The sequence below is a fragment of the Somniosus microcephalus genome, chromosome 1 (assembly GCF_052327205.1).
Source record: "Somniosus microcephalus isolate GS21.2 chromosome 1, FLI_Smic_1.0, whole genome shotgun sequence".
Lineage (NCBI taxonomy): Eukaryota > Metazoa > Chordata > Chondrichthyes > Squaliformes > Somniosidae > Somniosus > Somniosus microcephalus.
This window is the reverse complement of record NC_140987.1, coordinates 239642012-239654845: the sequence shown is the minus strand read 5'-3', so window position 1 is coordinate 239654845 and position 12834 is coordinate 239642012. Positions and strand designations below refer to the sequence as shown.

The 12834-nt window shown below is 46.4% G+C and overlaps 1 protein-coding gene across 22 annotated transcripts in view; it reads left to right on the top strand.

Moving 5' to 3' along the window:
* Window positions 1-12834, top strand: part of LOC147124680 (adhesion G protein-coupled receptor L3-like) — a 783432-nt gene that overhangs the window by 392904 nt on the left and 377694 nt on the right. The window lies entirely within an intron of this gene.

Here is a 12834-nt window from a genome sequence, read left to right as displayed (position 1 = left end):
CTCCATCAAGGTTTGTTTATGGTCTGCTGCAGCTTAGCATCCACTTAGAATATCTGTAGGATAGCACCACTGTTGTGTTGATTGAGGGATACCTTGACTTCAAACCTCAGTGCTGCCTCAGCGTAACATTTAATTCTTCTGTACAAGCTATTGTTGTAGCCTCTCATGAGTGAGATTGCCAATTTATTGCTCAGTGATGGGGAATTTTGTGCTGTTGACTTGCTTTGATGGTAAGCCTCATTGAAACTATCTGAACTTACTTACACCCATCATGTGATAAGAGCCACTGCCACAACCTAATCATCATTCAGTGACTTAAATGAATTGCCTATGCTTTCTTCATATGAACTGTGATTATATTGGCTTTCATTGTAACTTGGATTCCCTAAATGCAGCTCTTTTTAATTGCTTTTCTGGCTGAGATGTGTTTTATTTTTACAGAAAGTAAAATGGAAGATCAGAACTGAGAATTTAAACTCTGCTATTTTTAAAATTGATTTTCAGTGATCATTTATAAAAAGGGAAATGTTATGTGATCTGCATTTTATCCTGTTTTGGGGGGGTGGGGGGGGGGGGGAGAACTGATTATCTTCCCACAAGGCAAGAGCTTCTCATGATGACATGTTCCTTGTATAATTTTCTGGTGCTTCCTTTTAAGAAATACAGCTGAATCTTGCTATCAAATCACGATCATAAATGCAAGTAGTACTATTTAATCCCATATCGCCTTAATAACGGAGTGTTCACTTAGCTTGGTTGGTAATACATTTGCCTCAGGACTTGCTGAAGTACCTGAGCACATAATCTAAGTGGACACTTGTGTGCAGTACTGAAGGAGTGCCACATTGTCTTTCAGATGAGACCTTAAAACGGAAGCTCTATACGGCTGTTGTGGTTCATGTAAAAGATCCTGGGGTTGATTTTAACAGTTCCCGTCAGGCAGGAAACTGGATGCAATGGGGCGGTCACCCGTTTTCAATATTTGTCTTCAATAGAAAGAAAATCAGGCGGGGTGTAAAACGAGCGACTGCCCCCGATGCATCCCATTTCCCGCCCAACGGTAATAGTTAAAATCGACCCCCTCCCACCCCATGACACCATTCAAAAAGGATCAGAAAGATCTCCCATGTCTTGGCCAAAATAGCTGCCCCCTTCACCTCCGTAATAATCATAGCTGCACAACAAAAAAATGAATTTTGTGTGAAATGCTTTGGGATGTTTGAGAGACATTGTAAGGTGCTATATTAATGCAAATTGTTTTAGGAGCCTTATAACTAAGATAACGTACAGCTTTGTCACAATTTTATAATATTCCTATGATGTGGATAGTGCAGATATTTGTGATTGTTCTTATACCTAGCGAAAGTATTATTCAGTAAAATATTCCTTCCTGTTGATTACTATGAAAAGTGTGATCTCTGTCATCTTTCATTCTTTCGCCCGGTCACAGAACACAAACAGGGAACGGCCACTATTGCACACAACGAGACACAAAAGATTTTCGCCTCCTGTAACAATATTACTGACATTACAGTGGGCACTCAACCGACAATTGTTTAGATATACCTACAGGTCAAAAAGAAAAGTGCTGCATGCTGTTATCATGCCTACATAGGATTTATTCCACGTACATGAGGTAACAATCTGACTCAAACTTGAATTCATGCTAACGGCGCGGAGTTTTGTGCACACACTGGGTGTTGAGACACAGAGGGCAGCTGGTCTTCCAGTATTTGTGGAGGGAACATCCTGGGGCCTTCCATGCCCAAATTCTGAACAGGTAGTGACGTAATAAAACTCACTACGCACTTGGTTTGAGCACAAAGCAAGGCTTTAATCAACTTGTTTCAGAACATGGAGGTCTAGTTATACTTCACTAGTCCCTTGTCTTGTAAAATGTCCCTGGAAAGCTGGGGCCGACGCCCGAGCATTTACACTCCTTGGACGGCGCCACCAGCTGGCCGTCCAGCATTATTTCACGAGTAGTTTCTTAATGAATGATGAGATTTATAACAGGTAGTGTGTGTGAAGAGTTTCCTGTGCGTTGAACCCAAATTGACAAAATCGACGCTTGCAGTACCTTAATCCACTGGCTGGTGTGTGCGCTTAGAAATCATTTTAAAATCTGTTCCAACTATGATGACTGTCATCTAATAATAATGGCCGTTAAGCGATTTGGGATGTTAACAAAAAATCCAGCTGTTTCACACGGCAGGCCCACAACAAACTTATACGACTAATCTGTCAAATGAATTGTACTAAACAAACCTCTCAACAAGGCCTTATTCTAATAACACACTTTCATTGCATTTTCTTCAACAAAATGATAACATTACACGTAATATGGTGATAATTTGCTCTAAGGATTATGGATGTAATTAGTTAACTCTTCCATGTGAGTTCACGGGTCCAAAGCTCAACTCATTGTGTCCAAATTTCTTTATAATTTCTAGTTTTACCAAATGTAAACATGGCATTGTAAAGTTAGAATACTGCATACCAAGTTACTGAATAGGATAAAGACCAGTATCATTTGTTATATACATAGAATAAAAGCTACATTCAAGAACTTTGTGCAGATGTGTGTATTTTGTAGATTTTTATGGTCGCCTCATATGCCAGCTGTGCCACAGCTGTGAAAAGTTGGTCTCTTCAACTGAGCTTCTGCACATGACCTTTCAACCCAAGGATAATAAGAGTTGTGTAATACGTTACCAGAGAAGGCAGTTGAAGTGAATAGTATGAGTGGGTTCCATGTGTTTTTGGAGAAAGAAGGGATTAAGCGATATGCTGGGAAGTTGGATTGATTTGTGGGAAAGGAACAGACTTGATGGCCTTTTGCTGGTCCTAAAAATTCTTGTGCTGCTTGCAAAGACATATAACCTATGTAAAATGTGTGTCTGGCAGATGGTACTGACACTGTTGCACATTCCTTTTGGTTTAACATTGTCTGCACTCTCAATAGGCTAGAAATGAGAACTGGTGATGCTGTAATAATATTTAATGCACTTGTGCCATATTCACCAAATGAAACCATTTATTTTGAATGGGTTCTCTCACCTGTTAAATGAATTTGCTGGGTATGTTAAAAATGTGTACAACACCAACAGTAATTTGCAAGCTAATGTTGCATGCTTCGATCCAATGTTCTCTATATTTTGGCCCAGAATCTGCTGCAGTGAGGCATTTTGTGGCATACCCCATTAGATAGACTTTTTCCCTCGCCCTTCAGCTCAAATTCTTTTTGCCATGTAAGTTGCTGCAAGTGCGAGCTGATAATGCAGGGCAGCAGGATATCTGGGACTTTGGTGAACAGTGTAGCTCCTTAACCAGTTAAATTTAAGGATTGAGAAAGAAACAGAGGATCGACAGAGAAGGAGGGTGAATTCGAGTCAACTTAGGTACAGAAGAGAAATAGAGAGGGTAAGAAAGATTGGATTAAGAGAGCAAAAGAGTAAGTTTTTTTAAGTTTACATTTTAAAAATCTAACAATTTACTACCTGTAGGAATGAGATTCCACAGTTTAAATTGGTCATTTAAAATGTACCTAAATACTCACCCTAACTTTCCGCGATGAGTTTAATGGGTAATTAATGCACAAATGCCGCAATTGCATGCTATTCATGGGGTGGTTGAGGGTGAGATTATGTTTTTGTGAGGCTAGTGGCAAAGCGGCACAAATCGTCCAGCAACTTGTGGCGATTCGCAATTCACGGGGTATCTCTTCCTCGCCACAATTTGTGGGCCGATTTACATATTAATAACGGCGTACAGATTAAACCCAGCGTTATTTAGGCAGCAAATTTCCAATAAAAAGATTTTGCAGAAAGTTCTGCAGTACATCTGCATGAATGTCTTCGCTTACTGACTTCCAAAACCACCTTCATTGAAATTCAGAAGCATCCTCTCCAGTTAAAGAAGTTGGAAACATGAGCACCACATTTATCTGAGAGTAATTAAGGAGACTTTTGGGGACACTACAGTATTTTTGAAAATAAATCAGTTGACAATTAATTCAAATATCTGAGTTCTGTTATTTGACCTTTCAGCTCAATCCTTATAGTTGTAAGTTAAAGCTCCTATCAACAGATATCCATCAGTCAATGCTTTATGTTAAGAGAGAATGACAGACCAAGACTCATTCCAGGTCACTTAAGTAGTGTATGCTTTAATCAAGCCAAAGGCTTCATTCATTGTCTCCATCTTATCTGTTAGAAATCAGAATGTATGTTCAGGTGTGATTAGATTGGTTGCTTTTTAAAGTCCCTATCCAAGTAAGTTTGTTGAAGGTGGATTTTATTGGTTTAATGAGACTGTTTAAAGAATTGCAACTCGGACCAAAATCATGCGAATGTTGTGACCAATTTATGCTGGACTGTCGAACTCTCCCAATTAGCAAGAGATTAATGGGATATTGTTCTGTTCAGGGATGTAACAAATCAGCAAAGGATACTGTGTTTGAAAGAGGTTGTATTCTTGAGCAAACAACTATTGAACAGAGTCTAGAATTGCAGGAATAAGTGACGCGCTCTGGACTGATTGTTGGAGTGTAATACACTTAAAATCTGATCAGTTCAAAAATACCCCTGGATTACAGAAGGGAACCTACCTCTTGCCAGCAGATAATAGATACTGGCAGATAACTGCGAGTCTCCAGTACCACTCCTGCTGCCCAAGGTTAAGTGGCACTGGATCAAACAATCTATCAATTGATCTGCCAGCTGAAAACTGTCGCATGCACCTGCCTCCCAGCCTAGGGAACAAAATGATACAGTGTGCAGATTAATTTCACCTTCAGGATCTGGCTCTATCCCAGCCCAGAATGATGAGAAACAATGATGGGATGAAAGTCCACTCAATTTGAGGCAGATGAAAATACAGGGCTGTGGGAAGAGAGCAGGGCAATGGGATTCATTTTGATTGCTCCAGCAAAGTGACATGATGGGCTGAATGCGCTCCTTTTGTGTTGTAAACTTCTATGGTTCCAGCTGCCAGGCCCTAATATAGCTGGCCAAAAATACTCCTGTAATGCCAATTATATCCCGCCCCACACCCCTACCACCACCCAGCTATAAAGGTGTGCCTCAAGTACAGAACGTGCTCACCTCTTGGCAGTCTACTTAGCACCAGCCTCAGCAGAAATACCAATTTCAAAGTCATAATAGAGCCTTTGTCTTTAAACCTACACCTGTGCTGATGAGAGGAGCATATGTTGAATGTAACTTCATCTGATATCAGCTGTTACTTGGGACTGTAAAAATATGGCTGCAAATACAGGTTTGACTGTATGCAGGAAAAACATGAGAAGAGCTGCGTGTGTGAGTAAACCAAAAAATATCTGCTCAAGATATGAAAGCACTGACAAATTGGGAGGCTTGAGCCCATCTAGATTTGAAACATTGTTGAACTCATTCCTAATTAAGTGATAAAATCCAGGATGTTGTGATTGGAGCCAATTTCAATGCTTTGTGCATCAGCCAACTAATAGCACAACAGCAGATGTGTGACTAGTATGGACCCAGTAATATGATTGCAGCATGGAGGATATCAGGCAGACACACAAAAATAATTCCATATGGTTTGAAATGCTGACTCCATCACCTCAGACCCAGACTGGAACTTCTGTGCACCCAAAGCACAGTAGGAAACAATTTAATCCATGTAAGCCTCTGGGCTGAGATTACACGCTGACTAAATGAGCTTCAAGCAAATGGTCCAATTTCTGCAGTTGCTTCCCTATCACCATTCCGAGATTTTCATTGTCCACATCTGCTGCCTGGGCTAATGGAGCACTGTCATTCAGCCACTGGGTTTGATTTATCTCAGAGTCCATTTCTGGATGATTGAAAGCACCTGAATCACTGCATTTGAAATTAAAGGGAAAAGCCTTCAAGATATCTGATTGCTGCTCACTCCCCAATGTTTATAATGATACTGAAATGAAAATGGGCTGGGGTGAATTGTGTACTTCTGCAAGAGAATGGAACTTGTTTTGATGTGTGATTTCACCTTTGACATCCAGTATCCTTATTGAGCACTTCCAGGCCAGATATAGAATAAAATTCCCTGTTGTCTGTCCCGTCTATTTCCTTTGTCCCCACCACAGAACATTCCCACTACACCTGAGTGAAACTTCTCTCTCTGTTTATAGGCACTTTGGGCCAATTTCAGTGAGGTTGCCAATTTGTGCCAAATAGTTGGTAATATTTTGCTGCTGGCATGATTTAAATTCTGCCTCTTTTATAATGTGTGTTTGGCAGTAGAGAATGGAAAGACCAAAGTTTGCTCTTTTCAAAACCGTTTTGTGCATGGGAGTGTGAGAGATTGATGTTTTGGCTTTGATCAATGATGTCAGTCACAGAGTAAGTGAACACAAAATGGCGACTGCCAGTGTGGAGCATGGGCTTGCTCATAGTGTAAGAGTTTTTCCCATATGAAACACTTGGGCCTAGAAATTCAGTAGCGTTTGCGCCCACTTATTGGCTATAAAGTGGTTTGTGCCTGAAGTTTTTTATCGCCCGAAATTCAGATGGACCCTAACATCGGCGTTAGCCGGTAGCGCCGCGCCGGCACCGATGACGTCATCGGTGTGCGCAGCGCCCCGGTTGCAATGCTATTCCGGCCCGATGGCCAAATTCAGCTGCGGCCGCCTCGCCCGTGGCAGCCGCAAACAGCGTTTGTGAAACGGGGTCTTGCAGCTCCGAAAGGCCGGCGCATAAAGGTGGAGCGGCGGCCGGCCGCTTTCCCAGCGGCCGCCTGCCCGCACCTCCCTCCCCGGACTCCTGCACCACCCCCCCGCGGCATTGATGTCTGAGTCCCGCGAGCCCGGCACTTCTCCGTGGTGCCGGGCTCATTTGCCGGGGGAATCCACCGGTGATCTGACGGCTGCAGGCAGCTCCTCCTTAAGAGAAGGAGGAGGCCTGCAGTACCCCAGCCTGCCGCACCGCATCGGGTGCCGCAGCGGGAGCTGGACGCCTGAAAGTGACATTCATCGCCCCTAGCGAGGCGGCCAAACCCTGCAATAGCGCCCGCCGCCGTCTTGGCCCGTCGCAACTGAATTTTAGGCGGGCGCTACGGGAATCCTGGCGGGCGCAAAAGACCTGGCGGGGCCATACCGAATTTCTAGGCCTTGTTCTTTTATTTTACACTCCAGATCATTGGTTTTCTATTTCCATGCGTACAAATATTGACAGTACCAGGACAGTATCGGCTATATACAAAGGAAGAATAATGCTATCATTGCAGCAAACATTGTTACCACAATACAACAAGAGAAATAACTTCCTAATAATTCAATGTGATGCCAAGAGGGACAGAAATCAGATGACCTCTCTGACACCCGTGGATTTCCTTTATATGTTCTCCCAATTTTAAAACCACCCTGCTTGGGGAGTATTCTGGATCATGATTTTGTTTTTTTTTTAAAAACCTGTCACTCACAATTAAGCTGATCATTCACCAAACAAAGGAAATAGTGGGCAAAAATGAAATCTTAGACAAATGTTTATGTTCCTCAGGGTAATTGATAACATTAAATACTAACCAATTGCTCCACTTTCTGTTGCTCAGCCCCATGGTGCATGTGTTTGTGCTGGGCAAAGATGGCATTTTGAAGATAAGCTAATGTATCGGCTGTGATGAAGTAGAATCTTTGCCCCAGTCTGGTTGGAATTGGCGGAAGGAACATACGACAGACCAGCTTCATTTTTAAAATCATGGGCACAGACATGTGTTTTTTTCAATAAAATGTCTTTTACCCACTGCACTGAAGCCGGTTTTCATCATTACACTATAATCTGTCTTTTTGCCCCTTTGCATTTGAGAGAAAGTATAAAGACCAGGCTGAAGAGGAACAACCTCACCCTTTAGTGACCTTTCTCAACATCCTTTCACATAATGCACTGGCTTCCCAATGTTAGAAAATTTAACTGGCACAGCAATCGAGACTGCATTTCAAAAGTAATCCATTGATTGTAAAAGACTTTTGGATGTCTTCAGGTGATACGGAGCTATATCTTTTTCTTTTCTTTCCCTTTTTCCCTGCCCCCCTTTCCCTTTCCTCTTTTTGAGTTGTACCGATAGAAGGCAGTCCAGATTGATGGATTGGAAAATTACATTGAATAACATTTCGGTGGAGAAATTCGGTTGTTAGTGCCACCGATTAATGCATAAAGAGGCCGAGAAGTGGGACGCTAGCTAATTTCCGGGCGGGTGCAAGTTGCCTAGCGCCTCGCCCCATATTGAGCATGCATTTAGCGCCGGCGCTAAATCTTAGTGCCCGCTCATGGGCGCAGGCTGATTATGACGTCATTTGAGTGTGCAACGCCTTTTGGGCGCCCCGGACCGGAAATTCAGTGGCGCCCCCCCCTCCGTAGCGCCTGGCGCTAATAGTGACAGCTTACCTGGACCTCACCAAGTCGCTCTCGGGCTGGAGGAGCGTTATTTAAAGGGGACTGGTGTGGTTTAAAAGCGGCAGCCATTTTTGGAGCACAACTTCCTCGAGAGCTACAAAGAGTTGCTGAGCTGCACACTGAGAGCCATTTGACCACTGAGCCAGCGCAGGCAGATGATCTTCAGCTTTCTGACCATCACCTTGCTGTTGGTGAGCCTTGACAATGGGGAACCTTCCTGTGGGCACTTATTATGGGGGCTGCATTGGAGGGGAACGTCCTGCTGCTGAATCATCCAGAAAGGGCACTGAGACGCTGGGAGAGGGGGGCGGGCATGGCCAGACGGAGGAGGGCCAACAGATGTTGCCACAGCAGACCTTACGCTGGCAGGGTTTTCCGACAGTTTTCCTACATGACCATGCCGGAGGAGCAGTGTGTCAGAAGGCTGCGATTTAGAAAGGAGGTGGTGACTGAGCTGTGCCAGCTGCGTCAGCCAGATCTGCAGCCTCAGATAAGGTGCAGGACATCTCTGTCGGTGGCTGAGAAGATGCCTGCTGGCCTGAACTTCTACGCGAGCAGCTCTTCTCAGGCTGCGCGTCAGAGGCTGATCAGAAGTAGCTTCTAGGCCCCTCTCACGGAATGCTTGTGATATACCTATCAATTCATCCAATGAAAAGCGACGAGTTAAGAAAGTAACTATAGGTTTTTATTGGCTAAATAACAGAGCCCACCCTCGTGGGTGATCGGATACAACAAGGAGGAATGCCAGCCAGTCGACTACCTTTATACCTGGGCAGGTAGGTGGAGTCATGGGCGGAGTCAGCAGTGGTCAGCCCAGGTATAGCAGCGTGACAAGAGGCGACCTCGTATAGTGATACAACAGTGTGAACAGTGATAACCATAGAGTAACGATATAACAGTGATAACTATAGTGTAACGATAGTGAACGATAAAAGTGGTTTACCACATTCACCCCTTGTTTAGATTTGAGTCCGGCGGGGTGAAGTGTACTACCAGTTCTGGTATGTCAGTCTGTCCGGAGGCCTCGTAAGCCTTTCTGATCGTCGCAGCGGCGGTGTTGCATTATCCGGTGTTAATGCTGGTGTCTGCGTGGTCGGTGAAGGCTCGTGGGGTTCCGGCATGCCGTCTACCTGGTCTGGAATTGGGGGGGTGGTGGGGGGGGGTGAAGGTGGTGTCTCCGGAGTGCCCGAGGGTGCGAGGTCTCGCAAGGAGACTGTGTCCTCCCGCCCGTCTGGGTATGCCACATAGGCGTACTGGGGGTTGGCGTGCAGGAGGTCCACCCCCTCGACCAGGGGGTCCGTTTTATGGGCCCTCACGTGCTTTCGCAGCAAGACGGGCCCCGGAGAGGTCAGCCAGGTTGGCAGCGTGGTTCCCGTAGTCGACTTCCTGGGGAAAGCAAACATTCGTTCATGGGGGGAGGCGTTGATGGCAGTGCAAAGTAGTGACCGGGTGGAATGCAGCGCTGCCGGGAGGACTTCCTGCCAGCGGGAGGTTGGGAGGCCCTTAGACTTTAAGGCTAAGAGGACGGCCTTCCATACCGTCGCGTTCTCTCTTTCTACCTGGCCGTTCCCTCGGGGGTTGTAGCTGGTGGTCCTGCTTGCAGCAATACCTCTCGCTAGTAGGAACTGACGGAGTTCCTCGCTCATGAAGGAGGAGCCCCGGTCACTATGTATATAGTTTGGGAACCCGAACAAGGCGAAGAGGTCGTTAAGGCTTTTAATGACCGTGGTACTGGTCATGTCTGGGCAGGGGAAGGCAAAGGGGAAACGGGAGTACTCATCAACAATGTTGAGGAAGTACACATTACGGTCAGAGGACAGGAGGGGCCCCTTAAAGTCGATGCTCAGGCGCTCGAAGGGGTGGGTGGCCTTGATCAGGCTTGCTCTGTCCGGCCTAAAGAAGTGCGGTTTGCACTCGGCACAGGTCTGGCAGTTCCTGGTCATGGTCCTGACCTCCTCGATGGAGTAGGGCAGGTTGCGAGCCTTAATGAAGTGGTAAAGTCTGGTGACCCCGGGGTGGCAGAGGTCGTTGTGGAGGGTCTGAAGTCTATCACTTTGCGCGCTGGCGCATGTAATTCGTGACAGAGCATCGGGGGGTTCGTTCAGCTTACCTGGCCGGTACAAGATATCATAATCGTAGGTGGAGAGCTCGATTCTCCACCTCAAGATCTTGTCATTCTTGATTTTGCCCCTCAGCTTGTTATTAAACATAAAAGCGACCGAACGTTGGTCGGTAAGGAGGGTAAATCGTTTGTCTGCCAGGTAGTGCCTCCAGCGTCGTACCGCCTCCACAATCGCCTGGGCCTCCTTCTCGACCGACGAGTGTCGGATCTCAGGGCCCTGTAGGGTCCTTGAGAAGAAGGCCACCGGTCTCCCCTCCTGGTTAAGGGTGGCGGCTAGGGTGAAGTCGGATGCATCGCTTTTGACTTGGAAGGGGATGGACTCATCCACTGCGTGCATAGTGGCCTTGGCAATGTCTCCCTTGATGAGGGAGAAGGCTGCGCACGCTTCCTCCGTAAGGGGGAAGGATGTGGACTTCATGAGGGGTCTGGCTTTGTCCGCATAATTGGGCACCCATTGGGCATAGTAGGCGAAGAGCCCCAGGGTTCTCTTCAGTGCCTTTGGACAGTGGGGGAGGGGTAGCTCCATGAGGGGTCGCATTCTTTCGGGGTCGGGGCCGATGACTCCGTTCTCTACTACACAGCCGAGGATGGCAAGGCGCGAGGTGTTAAACACACATTTATCCTTATTGTAGGTGAGGTTCAGCCGTTGGGCCGTAGATACCTGGGCAGGTAGGTGGAGTCATGGGCGGAGTCAGCAGTGGTCAGCCCAGGTATAGCAGCGTGACAAGAGGCGACCTCGTATAGTGATACAACAGTGTGAACAGTGATAACCATAGAGTAACGATATAACAGTGATAACTATAGTGTAACGATAGTGAACGATAAAAGTGGTTTACCACATTCTACCCGAGCAGCTCTTCTCGGGCTGCGCGTCAGAGGCTGATCAGAAGTAGCTTCTAGGCCCCTCTCACGGAATGCTTGCTGCCATTCCAAGAACAGGAATGGAATCGGTCTGATACCCCCAAGCCTGTGAAGGGCAAGATACATGTAAATAGCAGGCATGGCCATTGTAAATGAAGAAAGTGTTTCATTAAACAAAATGTGGTTCCTTCAAACATGAGAAAGCTATGGCAACAGAAAGCAAAACTAATACACTGACACATAACTGCCTCTCACACCCGGGAGACTGTCCAAAACATAAATCACATTCCGACCATCTTCCTTGGCCTTGATTCCACTGCGCCAACCAAAGCATCCAATGCCCCATCAGTGAGTCGTTCCGCCCTCTGCCTCACCCTTTCCATGCCTTGCTAGGCTGGTGCGCCACAGGTAGGCTCCCACCACTTTGAAGGCCTACAAGGTAGTGAGTGTGTCTGGTGATGCCAATTAACCTGCCCCTTTAAGAGCTGGCCGGCGCCACTGTGTCTCAGGGAAAGTGATTATTGACAGCACCCTCGCTGCGCCCCGCCGCCGTGAAATTGGGTTGCGCCGCCGGGTTAGCGCCTTAAGAGTAGCGTGCAGCGCCTGATTTGGCGCCGCAATCACCTTTAGGGGCGCTGCAACCCAATATCGCACCAGCTGGTGCTAAATCGCAACTGGCGCTAGGCTTTGCGCTTCGCCAGAACTAGCGCCCCAAACGGGGCTATACCCAATTTCTCCCCCTTACTGTCTTATGTGGGTAGATTATGGCGGCAACTATGCTTATCTCAGTATGAATTGTACTGTTAACTTCAAAAGCGCATCCCTAATCTATATTGTGCAGAAACATAAATACATAGGTCCCCTTATCTGAGTGGTAGAGAGAGGGTTGTGAGTAACTTAAAAATATTTAGCTGTTGAGGCTGAATTGCTGCAGAGAAAACTTTTTAAAATTAATTCATGGACGTGGGCGTCGCTGGCATGGCCAGTATTTATTGCCCATCCCTAATTGCCCTCGAGAAGGTGGTGGTGAGCTTCCTCCTTCAACCACTGCAGACCGTGTGGTGAAGTTACTCTCTGTGCTGTTAGGGAGGGAGTTCCAGGATTTTGACCCAGCGACGATGCAGGAACAGCGATCTATTTACAAGTCAGGATGGTGTGTGACTTGGAGGAGAACTTGGATGTGGTGGTGTTTCCAAGCGCCTGCTGCCCTTGTCCTAGATGGTAGAGGTCGTGGGTTTGCAAGATGTGGTCGAAGAATCCTTGGCGAGCTGCTGCAGTGCATCTTGTCGATGGTACACACTGCAGCCACGGTACGCCGGTGGTGGAGGGAGTGAATGTTTAAGGTGGTGGATGGGGTGCCAATCAAGCGGGCTGTTTTGTCCTGGATGGTGTCGAACTTCTTGAGTGTTGTTGGAGCTACACTCATCCAGGCAAATGGAG